Raw genomic sequence first — 20,881 nt, forward strand, 5'->3', positions numbered from 1 at the left:
ATACGCTCGAGTTATTTTTATTTTGCAGCGTAGAACCATCGAACTCGATACAATTGTATATAATGGTGGGGCTCAGTTCATAGTCAACAATATATATATATGTACATATATTATTACAAAGAAACATAATAATGATAATTAACTGAGCGAAACAGTAAATAAAAAAGGCAAGGTTACAAAAGTCTACTTGCTGGTAGCCCAAGTTCTGGGTAAGTACCATCCACTTACCACATATTCTACTGCAAACAGTAATTAGAATTGTTGTATTCCGGTTTGAAAAGAGTGAGCCAATATAACTACAGGCAATGTATCAACTTAGTTTCCATAGTTGGTGGCGAATTTTCGATGTGTGCGTATTGGGATGGTTAGTATTTATTTATAGTGCCAATGTATATGTGTGGTAACCTCTTACTATCAGGCTCATTTTCCCGCCTACCCGTTTTATAAAAATAATACCCGTAATATTGGTAATTAATAATTTAAAAAGATGCCTATCGTGTATTGAAAGATAGATTTCTTTCTCTTTGCTAATAAAAGCGATCTCAAACAATCCATGAATAATTGAAACGTGCAAATGTTTAAATTGTAAACGTATCCCATAAGATTGCTATTCTTTTGTATATATTAAAGCCTTTTGTTACGATATGATTATATAATTTCCATTTTCACTCGAATTCTGTTTTTGTCTACATAAAATATTCAATAGTTTTATAACATCAATATTTCATTATTTTATGCGAATGTGAGTCTGTTTGTGACGTGTTCTCGTCTTATTTTTTAACTGAATGTAATGAAATTTTTCATACACGTTGTCCGGGGTACAGAAAAGAACATACACTTCCTCTACAAGCTCTCCTAATCAATATATACAGCCGACATGATCCAGCAACTAAAGATTTAATGTGCTTATTATGTGTTTTTATTTAACGCTTGCTCAGCGGTGATGGATTTAGAGAAAGACTTGTGTTGAATTAAAATCAATATTAGTATTTTAATATTGTAATTTGTTACTTTTATTAATTATATCGTGTATTTTTCTTTCTTTTCTTTAAATTTTTGCAATTGAAAATGTTTAGTATAATATAATAGAGAAATTTCGCCTTGTTGGCGGGCGTTGATAACTATTATCGTTAGCATTTGTTTATCTCATGATTATTCTAAATAAACCATTATAAAAAATATAAAAATAAATAAATCTTGGAATAATCTTGAATCTGTAACATGTACGTAATAATTTGTATTGGAGCAGAGTACTGGAATAAGCAAACCTTCCCCTCGCAGGTGGACTTGACCAGAAGTGGTACATTTACTGGTTATTTACTTTATGTAATATGTTTTTTTATAAATGTATAAAGCAGTGGCGGATATACCAGCAGGCTGAGTAGGCTTCAGCCTAGGGCGGCAGATTTTTGGGGCGGCAAATTTGGCGGCTCAAAGAAATCAAAGAGAGTCGGCAGTTAGTGTCGTTTTGAATTTAATTATATTTGTCGTATATATTGCGTAATTTTGGTTTCTTGATTTTTTTCTAGTTTACTGCTGATTTCAATAACAGTTGTAGAGGCAAGGCGGCAAAAACTTTACAGCCTATACCTTGAAAATTTATAAATCTGCCAATGGTATAAAGTATTATGGAAGTGTATTCTAATACTAGTCGTATTAGTACTCGAATTATTATTTTTTTTATATGCCCCGGGATGGCAAATGACTCTACTCCACCTGATGGTAAGTGGTAGTAGAGTCCAAACGCGACGACGGCCAGTACAGTCGGGAAGAATGTTCTGTACTAGCCGTCCCCGCCTTGCCGGCCCGCAAGATGCCTCTTCACGCCTTGTTTGAAGGAACCCGGGTTGTAAGAGGAGGGGAACACGTGAGCTGGTAAGGAATTCCATTCTTTGGTAGTGCGACAAAGAAAGGAGTTGCCAAATTTCTTTGTGCGCGATGGAATTGATGTCACAGTTAGGCGGTGACATCGAGAACCAGCTCGCGTGGACTTAAGAAGGAAGGGGGAAGCAGGAATTAGAGAGAATAATTCCTCAGAGCACTCGCCGTGATACAGACGATAGAAAGCGCTCAGTGCTGCTATCTCGCGACGCAGTTGTAAAGGTTCAAGGGTGTTTGTGACCTTTACGTCGCCAATAATGCGTACTGCACGTCGCTGCAACCGGTCCAAGGCCTCCATTAGGTACTTAGCGGAGCCATCCCAAAGGTGCGAGCAATATTCAACGCAAGACCGTACCTGAGTTTTGTATAACAGGCACAGTTGTTGTGGCGTGAAAAAACGCCGCACCTTGTTCAGAACTCCGAGTTTTCGTGAAGCTGTTTTTATAATAGCCTCGATGTAATCCCTTGGACTAAGGTCGCAGCGAACGTCCATCCCCAGCATGGCGATTTTGCTTTGTATCATCAGCGGTGTGCCACAGAGGGAGGGATGAGGGTAAAATGGTGACTTTTTCGCTGTGAGAGCGCACACCTGTGTTTTCTTGGCATTCAACTCAACAAGATTATCAGAACCCCATTTGGCGATGAGCTCTAATGTCCTATCAAGTTCAATAACATTAATGATTTACTAGGATGGTCCCAATGTTTGCATACAGCTTGATTATATATTGAAGTAAATTATAACTTACGTTATTAATTAAGTAGCGGGTTACGGGCTTTTGACGTGTCTATTCAATGATTACAAGAAACATAGTCTTCTCGAAGTATTATGTAATAATATTTTTATTTTTTATTTTACCAAAACTAAATATATTATATTATGAATGTGATCCACGTATTATTATGTTTTAATATATACATTATGTCTTATGTAAATAGTAAAAAAGATGATATCTATATATATAATGGTAGAAATATACCTTATAAACGTTCATTGTATTTATAAGAATTACTTCCTCAGATTTTTAGTAATTATTCGTGATGGAAAATAATCAATAGAGATAAGCAAAAGTGGCGAATTCTACGTTTAAAATTATAGATGAAAACTATTAAAAAAGTCTTTTATAGTAAAAACTCTTTAGTGAAACTTTATAAATGTTAGTCAATCTCGCTTCACTTGGTCGTGTTAGTGTCACGTCATTAGTCATCAATAAACAATATTGTATATAGTGTTTTATATGTTTTATGTTATGTAAACTTTTAATCTTTAAGGATATTTCGTATGTACTTAAATAATTCTAGTCAAATATAAAGAATAATAAATAGTTGTTGTGTTTTATTTAATTCGAAGGCAGTTTAGAATAAGAACCGACAGCCTGCATAGTGTGGAATTATATTTAAGGGGCGCTCAAATTCTAAAATCATTGACAATTTCGACTCATTTTCCTATTTTTTAAATAATAATAAAGTTGTATTTTAAATCACAGTTAACCATTAAATCGCTTTTATCTCTGTTTTTTAACTCGGAACTTTTATATTTCATATGATAAAAGACACTAACCAATTTTTTTTATTATTATTATAGTAGTTACAGGAGGGCTGGTTTATTTTTCGACTAGAGGATCGGTATAGCTTTTCAAAGGGGAAATGCTGCTAGCATTCTTGCTATTCCACAAAATCATTATTATAACATCAACTAAATTTTTTACTGCCTCGTTGGTCTAATTGGCTTTCTAATTATATGAATTACTTATAGCGATGGTTTTAATATAATTTATGGAATTGAAAAAAAACATATTATAGTGCACAAGTGTGTGTACAAGCACAGGTGTACTCGCTATTCCCTTGCTCTCATAATCCGATGGAATGGCAATCCGACAACATCGGAAAGAGGCCACCAACGGCTTTACGTGCTTTCCGAGGCACGGGAGTGTACACACTTTCAACTTCCAGACTCCGGGTTGCTACTGAGAATTTTCTGACATAAAATCTAAATAATATTTTATTCACCCGACCTGGGAATTAAAGTCAGGACCTCCAGGTCTGTGGCCTAACATATAGCCACTAGACCAAAGAAGCAGTCATATCTTATAGTAACTATATTAAGGAATATATAACATAGTCGGAACGATTCTGTGGTTACAGTGATATATCAATCTGTAAGCACTAAGAATTACACACACACACATACGCGCAGATAAATACCGACCCTCGCTCCCACAAACCACAAGATCCTCCATTTTCATAATATATTCGTCTAAAATTCCTAACTACCTGTTTGATTAATTATACTAATTATAAGATACTTATTAATAAACTCGTTGTATATTTTATCGTTGTTCGAATAATTAATTTAGGCATTTTGTATGAGCTAACATATTCTGTGCTTTTTATGTTGCTATTTATGTTAATGAAGTCATTATTGGTTTTCGTAAAGTAAAACTTCTCCATAAGTTTCTGGAAAATATTCAGACATTTATATGGAAATTTCGCACTAATTTATAATATATATTATATTAGAGCTGAATTGCATTATTAATTGATTTGTTCAGCGTGTCAACATAATTTAAAAAAGCAATCATTAAAAAAGATAAGGTAAAAACATACATACGCAGAGCGCACACATACACATAAGTTTCTCATCTCTATATTTACTATAATTTTAGTTTCAACTTCTGTTTTGATAACGAGTAAATAGGTAATGTAGTTATAGTAATTTGTTGAATTATTAAATAATAATAATATATATACATATAATATAGTATACATCTATTTATTTAAATATTTACAAACAGTTCACTTTAAATAAATAAATACAGTCACCGGATATGACAGTGAGTTTCGTTGTAAAGCGGACTTCAATAGAGTTTTAAAAGTTTCGAAATCGAATTTATCGCTCAAAAGGGACCGTTAGTTGGTTTTATTTCTAAAAATACGACTCGCGGAATGCTACAGATGGGATTAGAATCTGCGGAGACAATATTTTGTTGCAAGCTTATTGAAAACATTGATTTAAAGGGAAATTATTTAGAAATTGCTTTAGGTTCGAGTAAAGACTGTATATGTTATAAAATTTGACCTGTCTGACTGTTTTCATACCCAATTAATAGCCAACCAATACCCAGGGGATATAAGAGGTGATGTCCGGTGTGCCTGCAATGACATTGAATAATATTATTATTGTAACCACTTAAATTGGAACACAATAGTGTTAAACGTTTAGCGATATTGGGGATGAATGAATGAATGTATGAATGAATACTAAATGGTAACCAGAAAGACGGACGGGAAAAAAATGAAATGGTCCTAAGTATCCTAAATATAGGTCCTATTTATCTACTCTTTTTGCATTATGCTTATCACGCTTCAGAATTAATTGGACTAGACAGATCATACTCACATATACAAAAACATGCCAATCTGAACTCTAAAACTCATAAGACCAGAATCTCAAAATATGACGATTTGTAATTAGAATATCTAAAATGCTATTTAGTCAGTATCAATATCCTCTCCGTCGTCTCTGGAATTGTGGTGATTGAAAGATTGATGAAGATGTATTGACACGGTAAGGGAGCAATGAATCAACGCATGTGGGGACGATAAATACTGGAATGGGTAAGTGGCGTAAATATTCTGTAATTCCTAATAATCTTTTACAGTTGAAACCCTAATAGAATATTTATTATAATTTACGCAATTCATGTTCATTTTATGTTTGAAATAGAGTAATTATTTAAAACTCTAATATACAAACATTTTAAATATAAAGATTTAATATAAACCTTTCATTGGAAAACTGTTTTCGAAGAGCACGTTTTAAATAAGCGCTCGAACATTTTTTAAACTGAACGGCAAATGGAAACAAGTCGAAACAATTTGTTATTTCAAACGCTTTAGTATTTCCGCGGTCTCAACTATCGTTAACATTTTGTCGCAATACATTTAGATGAAATGAAAATTGTACACTTTCGCAAAACATTTATTTTATTTATTCTAAACGAAATTTTATTAAAAATGTATACGACTAGATTGCGCCAGCAGCTTCACCCGCGTTTGAGAAAAGGGGGGGATAAACTTCTATTTAATGTTAACTTCCTGTACGTCAAAGATTTTTCATAAAAAATAAGTGAACGTTTATATCAGATTTACTTATATATGTCAAGAAATTAATTAAAAATTCAATTAATATAACAAAGCAGAGTTTTTAAAGAAGGATCAAGATGTTATTTCCCCCGTTTCCATCAAAAACATTAACGTCAGCACGAACAACTTCAGCAATTCCAATAATATTCCAATTCTATCAAAGACGCAGGAATTCAGGGAATTGCCTGCGGCCTTGGAAATATTTGTAAACGGTTGAAGATTTTGTTTAGATAAAAGTTTTTGACATTAGAAATATTGAATTCGATTATCAAATATTTTAATGGATATGATTCTTAAAACTTCCATAGATTTTTGTATGATATGCCGTTTTGCTTAGCGAATCAAAAATTGAAAATTCATAGTTAAAAAAAAACATTGTTTAATAAAGGCGTATTACTGACTTAACTACCTCGTTGGTCTAGTGGCTTGATGTAAGCCCGCAGACCCGGAGGTCCTGGGTTCAATTCCCAGGTCGGGCCAATAAAAAGTTATTGGGTTTTTCTGTCAGAAAATTCTCAGTAGCAGCCCGGAGTCTAGACATTGGAAGTGTGTACACTCCCGTGCCTCTGAAAGCACGTAAAGTCTTTGGTCCTGTGCCTGAACTCTTTCGGGTCGTGTCGGATTGCCGTCCCATCGGATTATGAGAGTTAGGGAATAGAGAGTGCACCTGTGTTTGCATACACACTTGTGCACTAAAATGTACAATCAAACGAACTTCTCAAGTGAAGTTCGATCATTATTATATGAGTTGTTTTATTCGAAGATATAATTAACTAGGTAATCCTTCTAACCTACAAAGTAACGTCGCATATTAAGAGTTTTTTTTTTTTTTACTGCGATACAAAATAAAAAAGTAACTTTCTATGTACCCAAATTATTTCCTTCATCGGTCCTGTGCTCGGCTTAAGCCTCATTCTTTTTTATACTATGTATTTTCGCAAAACTTCAGAGTTTTAGGAGGGAGGGTATTTATATCTTCGAATGAAACAACTCATATAATAATGATCGAACTTCACTTGAGAAGGTCGTTTGATCGTATATTATATTTCGTTGTTTCATTCTTCTGATATAATTAAGTAGATTCTTAGGTAGATATCCAAGTTTTGCTAATTGTCATAAATAAAATAACCATTAATCAAAATCAAATCAAAAGCTTTATTTATTTTTATCATAATAATATTGTTTATTTATTTTTATTTTTTTATACAATGTTATTACAATGTATTTATAATTGCTATTAGGAATTAATATAGACCTTGCGAAACTGTCACGATTCTAAATTGGTTGATCGTAAAACTTAGCAAACGTTGCCGAATTGGTGGTCTAGCTTGTGACCAGCTGATGTAGCTGCGTGTCTTGTGCTATGTGCACTAAATGCTGACATATCTATTCCACATAAGTTCATAGCTTGTTTGATCCAACGTCCGATACTTTGGGACGTGACAGCTTTGTAAGGCAAAGTAATAAGCAAGTGTTTCTACATTACAAGGCCTTTAAGCTTCAGTCCTAGCTATATAGTCAACTAAAGCCGTAGCCGGACATAAGCTTGGTTTTTCTAAAAAATAAGGCAATATAGGAATTGGTTGATTTTTTCCTGCTCCTGAAGTTTTAATTATATCGAGTATATAAATTCTTATTTCTCTTTGAAAAAATTTAAAATTACTTATTTTCATTAAAGAAAATGTTTGTAGTCTATGTGCAGTACATAAAGCTATAACAAGTTTCTTTATAAGTTTTTCTAAAGTTAGATCTTGATTAGGGTACCAATTATCTGAAGTATTTAGTACCACTTGTGGGTCCCAAGTATGTCTGTATTTAGGTAAACTAGGTTTTAGTCTATAATTATTACCCAGAAGTAAGGACAATGCTGAGCGGTGACAGTTATACGAATACCGATTCGCTATAAATGACATCACAACATGAACCAATGGATTCGTTGGGTTAAACTTATTCATAGTACAAAAATTCCACCATAAATTTTAAGATACGTTATACTGACGTATTGCCCGATTGATGCATAAGCAAGATCTAGCGCTTGGTTGGGAACACCACGCTTGGAGAATGCGAGCCGCAAAGTATAGCTGCTCCCAGGGTAGGTTGTAGGCTCTGTTCTTGCTTCTGCGATCAGTCATATAAAATACCATTATTAATAAACACAATTTCAGATTTTAGTCATTTTTTAATAATGGGAAGGCTGGGAAAGCCAGTAAGGAAATACAAAGATTCCTTGGATTTTAAAATCGATGGAAATGGTAATTATTACATTTAGTATTGGTGCGTGAAACAAACTGTCTATCTGAGGTGGTCCAAAGTATTTTTTTTTTGATTCTTGATTATCTTTCGTATTTATAAAAGACGCAAACAACCACAGTTTGCGTTTCTTAAGAAAAACATATTATTGAGATGTGATATTGTATTCCAGCCTGACCTAGAGGCGTCGGTAAAATTTTCTAGATCATAGTTCTTTATTTTTATAGAACATAAACGTTTGAAATACGTTTTGTCTCCATCATAACAAGTCTGGTAAGATTACGCTGGAAAGGATAATCTTAGTGTCATAGTTTTGAAATTTTTTAATTGCAAGATATTTTTGTCGTTCAGAATAAGTTTGTATATAACCACCCGTATCTAACAGCCGGACAAGCTGCTGTCAAAACTCCAATGAACTGTGCAAATTCACGTATAGTACATGTGGGTAATTGTAAATATTTGTTAACTAATAATCGTATTATGTTCATTCATTTTTCGATTGGTAAAGATATTGACATTTTTAATGTATTAAAAATGAACCCCAAAAATTACAACTGTGTTGAGGCTTGATGCAACTTTATTGATAATTAATAACAAAACCTAAGCATTCCAGAACTTTCATAGAATCAAGCAATCTTCGTAATCTATTCTAATACATAATATGTCATAAAAATATATTACGGAAGTATATCCCTGCCTTCTAAAATAATTCATTACCTTCTTCATGCCACTGATAAACTATAAGACATGCCGTTAAATTCATACATTAATATTTCTGAATTTTCATTTTTAAAATTGAATCTGAGTTATTTTCGATAATTTTGTGCTACGAGACCTAAAAGAGAGGATTCTTTTAAATCAATTGTTGCTAAAAATCCATCTTTTGTTATTAAATGTATTTGTTACGAGTCGGTGAACATAAAGATATAGCTCCTAACTCTAATAATTTATTAATTGCTTTTTTATGTTTTGTTGATCGATATGGTTAAAACTACAATAAAGAAGCGAAACTTGAGTTACGTGGCTAAGAAGAGATATAGGGATACCCTCACGAATCCATTTTGTAATTACGTGATTTGTTGTAACTTTTAACCAACAATTATAAAATAATTGTAAATGACCAGCATGTACCTCTAGTGATACCGGTGCGACGAGTAACCTCGTTGCTTGCTCGAGAAGTCGGGTCGTGGAGGCTACGCTGAGGTCGTGAGAAGCGTTCGACGTGTTATTGCCGTCGTCGCTCGTATCCGTGATGTCGTGCGCCCCACCCCCTGATCAATATGAACTGGAGAGGGCCCGACCAGTTTCCCTGTCGGTATCATGCTGTGGCAATTGAAGGTATTGGTTTCGAGGAAACAGTATTCTTCTTTACCCTTTTTTTCTATGGTCTTGGCTGCTTTATTCTTTTCAGAAAGGTTAGTACCAAAACGCGTTTCATCTCTTTCGTCACTATCAATAATATTCAAAATGGACTTGTCTAAGCTAGGTGATAGTAATTTAATTCTAGTTTCACTATCTTGGTAGTGCAAGTCTGACAAAATACGTATTGCATCCGAAAGTATATTTTGTATGACTTTTATTTTATCATCATCATCCGTTAGTAGCAGTGTCATTGCTTTATTAATACTTGTAATACTCACACCTAATTTTTATTGACAATTTTCTGTTTTTTTTAATCTCGTTGTCTTTGAGAATCTGGGATTGTGGCAGAAATTTCAGCGTTCAAAGACGGAGCTTTCAATAATTTACAATTACTTTTTTTTTTTTTTTTATAGAATAGGAAGGCGGACGAGCATATGGGCCACCTGATGGTAAGTGGTCACCAACGCTCTTAGACATTGGCATTGTAAGAAATGTCAACCATCGCTTACATATCCAATGCGCCACCAACCTTGGGAACTAAGATTTTATGTCCCTTGTGCCTGTAATTACACTGGCTCACTCACCCTTCAAACCGGAACACAACAATATCAAGTATTGCTGTTTTGCGGTAGAATATCTGATGAGTGGGTGGTACCTACCCAGACGAGCTTGCACAAAGCCCTACCACCAGTCATCAAATGCGATTTCACAAGTTTTTCACGAGATTCCTTAGGTAGACCTTTACGTAATATAGGAAGCCATCTTTGGGCCAAGACATGGTGAATATTTTCACTGTATTCCGGTATCTCGTCAATAGCATCTCCTAGCGCTTGTAAGTATTCAAGCGACAGGTTTGATACAGCTCCAAGTGTTTCGATTTCTGAGGTAGGTATATCGAGAAATGTATGTTGACTGCCAATTGCAACTTCTGCTTCCACCTCTGGAGATTCAGAACGTGATGGAATATTCTTAGTTTCTACTGGCACATCAACGTCTACAACACAATAAGTTCAATATTGAACATATTTGTTACGTCTTGATTTTGACTCTCGGCCAACATTCAAGAACGCATTCCTTTGCTTAACTCTCGGCTAAACTCAGGATGTAGTCATCATTATGACTCTGGCCGTATGGCCATACTATTACATATACTATTGCTGATAAAATGTAATGCTTACCTTTTTTTTTCGAGGAGTAAAGGCATTTACGCCTCCCGCCCGGACACGACCGGGACGGGTATGTGGGACTCACGGGGCAGAAGGCCACCGTCCTACCCGCTAAAACCTCCTCGTTTCCGCCTCACCGCATGGTGGCGGGGTTACGGGAACGCGTTAGCACACCACCGCGACCCCGCCTGCGGCCGTCGCTTTGGGTGAGTGACCCACCGGTTGTTTTTTATTGAGGTTTTCTCCTCTTGGCCCGGCCGGTGAAGGCAAGGCCCTCAGTCCCACCACAGGCTGACACCTGGATGGGGAAACGAGTTTGAGAAGGCGGTGACCGAAGTCTGTCCACCCAGCATCGACACCGAAACTGGGCGAACCCGCCTCTCCCTCCTCCTCTACTCCCTCCTCCTCTACTCCTTCCTCCTGTCTCCGGCAGCCCGAAAGGACTCCGGAGACCAACTCCTTCTTTCTCTCCGGCGGCCCAAAAGGACCCCGGAGTCCTCCTACTTGCCACGAAGCCGCTCGCTGGTCCACTCTGCGCAACAGAGAAGTACCAGGAGCGGCCTGCGACAATTCCGCCGCGTCAGTCTCAGCCGCGATCGACAAGCAATCCGGAAAAACATCGGATTGCTGGTCGACCCCGTTGCCCAGGGTGCACCACGTGGAGGTGACTGACATGTACCCCATGTAATGCTTACCTAAATTATCTTCAGATGAATCCGATTGAATAATTTTTCGGCGTTTATTGCGTCAATTATTTTTTCTTCCAGTTTCTTAATTTTTTCTTTGTAATAATCAATTTTATCACGACTTTAAGTTTCGGCATTATTTCTTCTTTGTTAGAAATTAAAGAGCGCGTGCGATCGTTACCTCGCAAGATAAAAGAATGAGGCTTAAACCGAGCACAGGGCCGATGAAGGAAATAATGTGGGTACATAGAAAGTTACTTTTTCATTTTGTACCGCAGTAAAAAAAAAATTAAATAAAAATCTCTTAATATGTGGTGTAACCTTGTAGGTTAGAAGGACTACCTAGTTAATTATATCTGAAGAATAAAACAACGAAATATAATTACTGACAAATGATTATAAATATGTGATAAAAAAGTTAGTATTCGTTTGTTATCAAGCAAATAATCGGTCTTCAATATAATCAGTAAAACATCATGAGTATGTATATATAATAGTGTATTTGTATCTTGATATTATAAGCTAACGACTTTACTTGTAAAAGTTTTTTGTAGCTTTTATACACAATCATTATTGATTTGACATAATGTTAAGTTAAAATACGTTTATAAAAAAAAAGGATGTATAGCTCTTTACAAATAAGAAAAAAATATCATTTTATATTATAAACGTGTAAAGAGTTTGTATTACATTAAAAATAAAATATATAATTTTTAAATTCATTTGTTATTTCTTTTGCTATGTCACATTGTTCTTGTACATTACACGTATCAATCGAATTTAAATCTTATTTATTATTTTACCTGAATATTCCAAATATTGGTCCTTCGAGTCGGATCAATGTTTGAAATATGCATTGTTCTCGTTATTACTTGTCTCAACCGAATTAAAATCTAATTTATTATTTTAACTGAATATTCCAAACTCATAATGTCAAAGAAGTCACAGCATCGTTTAATTAATCATTCACTAAACAACGTTTATATTAGCTACTTAAATGTCGCACAGCTTGGCAAACTCCTTACATAATTGAAATTACCAAAAATCATTTCGTGTGGACTTAAGCTAAGTTGAGCAAAGTTATAATATGAACCTAAGTTTTGGTCTTACCCCCTAGGCGCACCAATAGATGTTTCACGTCAATAATATTACGATCCTGACTGAATTCTGACCACTGTGACTAATCTAAAAACCTGCTGAATACGTAGTAAATATTACAATGCCTGCATGTAGTGAAAACACTGCTCTATATTTCCTCCTCATAGTCCGATTGAATGGCAATCTGACACAACCGGAGGGCGGCTGGACAGAAAAATAATGACTTAATGTAATTTCCAGTACTTGGGCTTATCACTGGCAACTTCGTGACTTGAGGCTGTTATTGAGCAATGTTTGATAGAAAAAATACCAATAATAATTAAAAAAACAAACAATGTTATATAAGCTGTCTTATTTAACACACTATCAGGATTACTAAAGAGAAAAACCCAATATATTTTTTATTGGCTCGATTTGGAATTCGAACTTAGGACCTCGAGGTCACTAGAGCAACGAGGAAGTAATATTATTAGGTAGATATAGTAAAGTCACATGCATTATATAGTTTACAATGTGTTGAAAATTACTACCAATTACTTAATGGGCAACACGTGTAGTCATTTAAGCACCATCACATAAACTTACTTTAATTTACGTTACGATAAGTTTTATAAGCACGTTATGTTTTTAAATGTCCCTTGCAATGTTTTACATCAATGAAATAAAAATATACGGAAAGTTTTTTGGATTATAATCATACGAATTTTGGTAATTTGGTTTAGAAGCCGATTAAGTCGTAAATAATATTTATATATTATAGAGACAAATTAATAAAAACATGATATTTTTTTTATTAATTTGTCTAGGTATCCTGAATATTGATAGTTAAGGATTTATAGCTTCACTTTGCTCAGTGGCTGTTAAGTTAAATACTATTATTTCTCTTTCTGTCATTATTGATTTGACATTCGAAAGAAAAAGACACAGCATTGTTTAACTAATTACCAGCTACACAAAGTTTAAACAAAGGCCGTTACTAAGTAAATTTCTGTAAAATAACCTTTTTTTATTAAGATAGATGAGTGGCTGGATTAATTGCTAGGTCATCTTCACTCATAGAAATGTGCACTGCTGGAAATTGAGTGCTTTATTAATCTACATATTAAAATTTGAAGACAATTATTTATTTAATACTTGTAGGGAAGCGTGAAACATATTGAAACAAACCAACCGACAAAGTTAATTTTGAAATGCGGTTTCAATTAAAACTAACTGGTCTTTATATATAACTCTATTATTATATATACATATAACTATGGTTTGGCGTCCAATAGGCGTGATTTTATATAACATCTTTAACAATTGATATATATTTCAGTCAATTTACACAAAATCTTAATTAATTATACACTTAAACCTTTTTCATGAATTACTCCTCCAATTGATGAAAACTGAATAAAAATCCACTCAGTAGTTTTTGAGTTTATCGCAGACAAACAGACTCAGAGGGTGAATTTGTTTTGTATGTGGTGATGTAAGTAAGTAACGCATAAATGTTTGAAATAACCCAATAATAGTTTTCATAGTTCCCTTGCGTGATTATTCAATCAAACTAACAGTATTTTCTTTGATTGGCTTTTACAAAAGAATTAACTATCTCATTGTTGTCGAGGAAGTAGTAACTGGTTGATTCCGATTAAATAATTTATGAGCGTTTAGTTTCTTGGAGTTCGTAATGTTGGTTTTAAATTATCAAATGTTTAATATTACAACGGTCTTGGAAAATTAAATTCATTATTAAATTTATCTATTTTTTACATTTTGTCTAGTTTGACCTAAATTTACCCATAAAAATCAAATTAAAAAAAACAAATTTGCTTTATACCTTCGATTAAGATATACTAAATGGCTTGTAATATATAATATGTATGCATGTAAAATTGTAAAATTGAAATGTTAAGTTTCTAATAAAAATGTGAAAACCTCTACGACATACGTACGGGATGAGAATATTATCTAGCTTACGCAATTATTGATTGAAGGCCTGGTTATATATATTATATTTGACGATCCGGTTGGCGTGGTTGGTAGATATTTGCCTTTTCACACCGAAGGTTGTGGGGTCGATTCCCACCCAGGACAGACATTTGTGTGTGTAATCAGACATAGACATTTGTGTTGTCCTGAGTCTGGGTGTAATTTTCTATATAATTATTTATTTACAAAAGAAAAGTAGTATATGTAGTATATTTACTGGTGGTAGGGCTTTGTGCAAGCTCGTCTGGGTAGGTACCACCCACTCATCAGATATTCTACCGCAAAACAGCAATACTTGGTATTGTTGTGTTCCGGTTTGAAGGGTGAGTGAGCCAGTGTAATTACAGGCACAAGGGACATAAAATCTTAATTCCCAAGGTTGGTGGCGCATTGGATATGTAAGCGATGGTTGACATTTCTTACAATGCTAATGTCTAAAAGCGTTGGTGACCACTTACCATCAGGTGGCCCATATGCTCGTCCGCCTTCCTATTCTATAAAAAAAAAAAAAATATCAGTTGTCTGGTTCCCATAGCACAAGCTTCGTACAAGCTTAATTTGGGATCAGATGACCGTGTGTGAAAAATGTCCCAGGATATTATTATTATTATATTAAATACATATACATTATATTAGTTGTTATGATTATATCATTTATTTGTATTTCATTCTTCATTAAAGAAATCCATCATAAATCAAAATAACGATTAAAAATCATTATCAAGTGTGCGAATTTGAGATGAAGGGTGAAAAGACAAAGCAACCCCGAAAATAAGTGAAAAAACAATACCTCGCAAATGGAAATAAAATTTCCAATTTCGAGGTATAATTTATAAAAGGCCGAGATACTCAAATCGACAATCATCTACATTATTTCCACTTCAGGAGTAAGGGGGACATTTTTACATTTATGAGGGTAATTTTTAGCTTTTATTAGGTTAGGCCGCGAGAGACGAGTTAATAAAAGACGCTATTATAGTAATTTTGTTAGGAGATTGACATTAAATGAAATAAATATATTAGCTCATATTTATGAGTTAACCAAATTTATTTAAAAATACTTATTGTGAGTGCAGAAATGGTCCAGCGGATGATATGATGTCTCTATGATGAACCAAAGATAGCAGCATCAATTTTAGGACTAGTGCTTCTTTAATTTTATATTATGTTAATAAATAAACTCAAAGAAACAATATACTTCCGAGTGAATTTCAAATCTCCGCAACGTATTTTATTACCTTTTTATGTCAACCCATGTTACGAACCCAATACTTAGTAATCTAAAGCAGCACAAGCCAGCCACTGATCCAACAAGATATTCATGACTTTATTACTATATCTATATATATAATAATAATAATTAATTGAACCAATTAATTTAATCACCCATTTTCCTTGAAAAGTTTTATTTTTATTCCGATTATCCTTTACGAAATTTTCCCTAAGGATTTTATTTTAAGACGCATAAAAGTTATTTAATTGTAACGATACTTTAAGACTTTCTAGATAAGAGAAAAAAGATCTTTTCGGGATAAAAAATTTTGGTAATAATAATTTTATACTTTTCTTATATATATTATAATAGATGTAAATAAAAAAAGAGCACGTTGCAGAATGCTCGCCAGATGTGAAACATTGAAATTGATCGTTATTAAAATAATTTATAATCAAAGAAAACCAGTAAATATATATGGAGTAAAACAAATAAAAACATACAAATAACAATATAATACACAAGTCACGCGCACACGAGCGGTGGCGGTGAGCGGATGGCATATAAGAGCCGTTTGCCGTCACGGCATACGAGTTTGTATTACAAAACGCATCAATAGACGTTTCACATCAATAAATATCGTAATTCTATACATTCCCTTGGTTTAATTTTTTTCATACGAATACGAAACGGTACGAATCAGTACTCATTCTAGAATGATTCAACCAAACATACCATACATACCATCAAATATACTACCACCAAACCAGACGAAAATGTCTTTTTACCAATTCAGACTCAGTAGTCATTTTTAAAATATACACAGGGAATATTTTACTGCATTTTTGTACGTGAAAAGACAGGTGCCCTTTCAATTACATCAATCATCCCCATAACAGGTTGAAAACAGCAACTAAGTTAAGTTGTCAAACTTTCAAGCTGTTACTAAGAATTACAGACAACCCAATGACTTTTTATTAGACCCGAGAATCGAACCCAGAACATCAGTATCTGCCTTATAAACTAAGCACTACACCAATAAAACAGTCAAACCACAAGTAATGAAATTGTATACTTTAAAATAATGGTATAATTTACAAACTTAATTACTATTAATTTAAAATTCAATTGCTTTTGGTGGATCCGTTTCCAATTAACCTGGACAAAGGCACTTGAGGATTTAAGATCATCCTTAGCCTTATCTGAGTTGGAAGAGCTCTTTATAAAGACTGATTGAGGTCTCTATAGTACAGATGCGGGGCTTCCCCTTCATTTACCGATGCATTCCTCTTCGTTACAATGTTAGGTACATTTACTACTATTTTTATATAATTATATGAAGAATTTTATTAATATCATTATCGATTAAGAATTTATGGTGTTGCTGGGAAATAAAGAAAATAAATAATAATAATTTCATTTCCTCCAGCTAAATTGCACTTATGAAAAATACTGGCCCTGGCAGAACTATTAGGGATTTAACCAGTAAAATCTTTGCAACTTGGTGTTCCGCTCATGGCACGGCAGATCTCGGAATCTGTCCGAAGAACCGATACCTCGATGAGTGCCGCCTGAGGAGGACAACTGCTATTTTAAGGTGCTTCCCAGACAAGCTATAGTTTTGTTGCAACGCACGATGACGCACCAATCTTGCCAATGTACTCAGTCTTTGCCTTGGCAATAAAACTTTCGAAAGACATAGAGGCAGAGTTGTATTCCTTTTTAAATGCGTTGGTATTTACATAACGAGATGCGAGATTCTCGCTTTCGGCGTGATGCCATTTTGCAGATGTGACCAAACCAGGGCTGGCATCTGCCGCCGATGGGTATTGCAGAGTACGGAATGAAGAGTAACACTGAAGAACCACATCAACGACCTAGTCAGCAACGACATCTGAATCTTCCGGTGATAAGCAAATCCACCCCCATGGATAGGATGCAAAGAAAGACCGCATCCCATCCTAGTCTGCTGACCTGTAGTGCCACACACGGCGGCAGCCCCCGAACCGAAGCCGTGAAGCACGCGTTGGCGAGGTTACCAGTTGTGTCAGATCATATGCCGAGGCATCTCTCAGATCTCCCCGCATAATCGGTGGTACGTGATCTAAGCTATTTGGCATGGTGGGCGTTAAAATCATTAAGAATAACGAGATAAGAGATCTGCTGCAGCACGGAATCTTTAGCTATTTGGATGTGCTTAACGAGCCGGTCAGTTTCGGCATTACTACTATGGGACCTATATGGGCACTCATAGATTCGCGTGTGATCATCGCAGCCTACGCGCAGCCAGAAAATGGAAAAGTCCCTCCCTTCAAGGCTGGCGAGGCGACGAAAACAGATATCCTCTCTGACAAAAACACGCACCCCAGCCCGCGGTACAAGGGAATGTTCCAACTTGTACCCCGGGTAAGAGAAAAATGAGGTATCAGCCGGAGAGGATATCTGGGTCTCGGTTAGAAAGAGCAAAGCCAGCTTTGCCGTCTCAAGATAGAAGTGAACGGCGTTCAACTTAGAATTCAGTCCCCTTATGTTTCAGAAGTCCACATCGAGGGTGGAAGTGATTGCCTTATATATAACCCGAAAGCATGAAGCGTGGCTCTACTACTAGGAAACTCGCTTTTCCATTTTTTATTACCATGCGGGCCATGATCAGACCATTTGAGAGAAAGTATAAGTAAACAAAAATATAAGTAATATCGATAGGAGTTTAACCTTATTTAAATAGAATTTTTTTTTATTCCTTTTATAAAAAACATACGAACGAAAGTTGTAAACATATGTATATGTAATTAGGTACCTGCTTTTTAATGACAAATTAAAGTGTTAAAGGCCACGCCCACCTTAACTCGTTTTTTAAAATATATTATTAATGTTATATAATATATCAAACAAAAAACTACCAATCTGTATCGAATAGAATAGAATAAAGACTACTACAATTAAAAAATGTTTATCTTATTGTAGAAAATGTGTTCCATTCACCATGAAGTACGAGGTTAGCCTCGGTTTGGGACAACATGAAACTCATATTCATACCCATACATATACCCAGTCCGTACCCATACATATATTTCCAATACAAATATTTGTTAAATAATAGGTAGTTATGTTAGCTCAAAGCATGAAGACAATAGAAGTAAATGCTTAATCAGCGGAGTGTAAGTCATTGTGTCATTCCATGCTTTGGGATCATATGTCCTGGGAAACGATTTGTAAAAAAGGAAAGAACATTTCGACTAGAGCATAAACCTCGGTTCGGTCGTATAAATTTTAATTATAATAAAATATTTTAAAATTCAAATATTATATATTTTTAAAAAAAATTGTCTTGCTCCTGTCAACTTGTCTAGGTTCATTTAATGCAAACTTTGATTCACGAAAATTATTCCAAGTTAATTGTATTACAAAATAATAATATACGGTCTCTTTAACACGTTTACCATTAGTTATATAGCGAAGCTTTTAATCCGCTAATCGAACTAAAGTTTATCTTATTGTATTCAAACAAGACTCAAAATTGAATGTTTTGTAAACTTTTGGTGCGCTACAATATAGATCACTATATTTTTAAGTAATATAGGAATTTCATCCTTATTTTGAAAGTGATAAGACCCACTAAATATACAATTTTCAAGCTAGATAAATTATGCAGTCACGTACAATAATTACGTTAATATAAAGCATTTCAACGTAAACCGCAGACATTTTGATATATAGGAATAATAGTTGAACATTTTCACGTTTTAGACTACACTGGTCTGCCGATACCTTTGGATTAAACATTTATGAATAGAATTATTATGATACTTCCAATCAAGTATCAATAGCTTCAAAATTTAATAGGAATAAATGTATAGTTTTGAAAATAGTCTTTAGATGTACTGCTTTTGGACAAATACCATCTTATTTGAAAGATGGCTTGGTCTTATAACTGGATCTATATATCTTATATATGAATTTCACTCAAATTCTGCCTCATTTACCAATACGAATTGGAGTAGCGTGGTGGAATAAGCTCCAAACCTTCTCCTCAAAGGGAGAGTAAGCCCAGCAGTAGATTTTCGATGGTTTACTTTAACACCGTTGCCGGACAGGAGATGAATTATAAATACAAATGTTAAATATGAAAAACTAGGTCGTGTTTATCTTGATTCGAACCAGCTCTTCTAAAGAACTAAAAGAAGAAGCAACACATTAACTCAAATATATGATTCTGTGAAACTTTTTGTAATCAATTATACTGCTTAAAAACCATCAACTTTTTTAGCCAGACAGCAATCGAACCTTTGACCTTCCCATCAGCCATATGCACTAACAACAAGACCACTGAGGTCTTTTGTGATAAAATACGAAAATGCTTAGGTAGATGTTCAAAGGAAGAAAATGCGAAGCTCAACAAAGCTGACAACAGTTAAATTTAATCACTCCGGAAATATGCTGGTTGCTTGCAGTGTTCATTCAACAGCAAGAAATATCTTCAAAGTTTTACTTACACTTCATATAATATTATTATATATAATATTAGTTTTCACAAGATTTATTTGACTCGACTCTTGAATAAAGAAGTTTGTAGAAATTATTTATTATATAAATTTAAGCATTTTGATCATGGAACATTAATTAAGATATATTTTCTATTTACTCGATTTCGAGAAAGTTGCGTTTCTTGTCTAATTCCTCATACATATAGTAAATCACTAATCCTCCATAATGGAACGCAGTAATATTCGCCTAGCTATATGGAAGGAGAATTGAGGTGCTTGCACTGATGAATAAAATTTTACACAATAACTCTATTATCATTTTTTTTTTATAGAATAGGAAGGTGGACGAGCATATGGGCCACCTGATGGTAAGTGGTCACCAAACGCCCTTAAACATTGGCATTGTAAGTAATGTCAACCATCGCTTATAGCCAATGCGCCACCAACCTTGGGAACTAAGATTTTATGTCCCTTGTGCCTGTAATTACACTGGCTCACTCACCCTTCAAACCGGAACACAACAGTATCAAGTATTGCTGTTTTGCGGTAGAATATCTGATGAGTGGGTGGTACCTACCCAGACGAACTTGTACAAAGCCCTACCACCAGTAAAATCATGGG

This window comes from Nymphalis io, chromosome 25, assembly GCF_905147045.1.
Source record: "Nymphalis io chromosome 25, ilAglIoxx1.1, whole genome shotgun sequence".
Classification (NCBI taxonomy): Eukaryota; Metazoa; Arthropoda; class Insecta; order Lepidoptera; family Nymphalidae; genus Nymphalis; species Nymphalis io.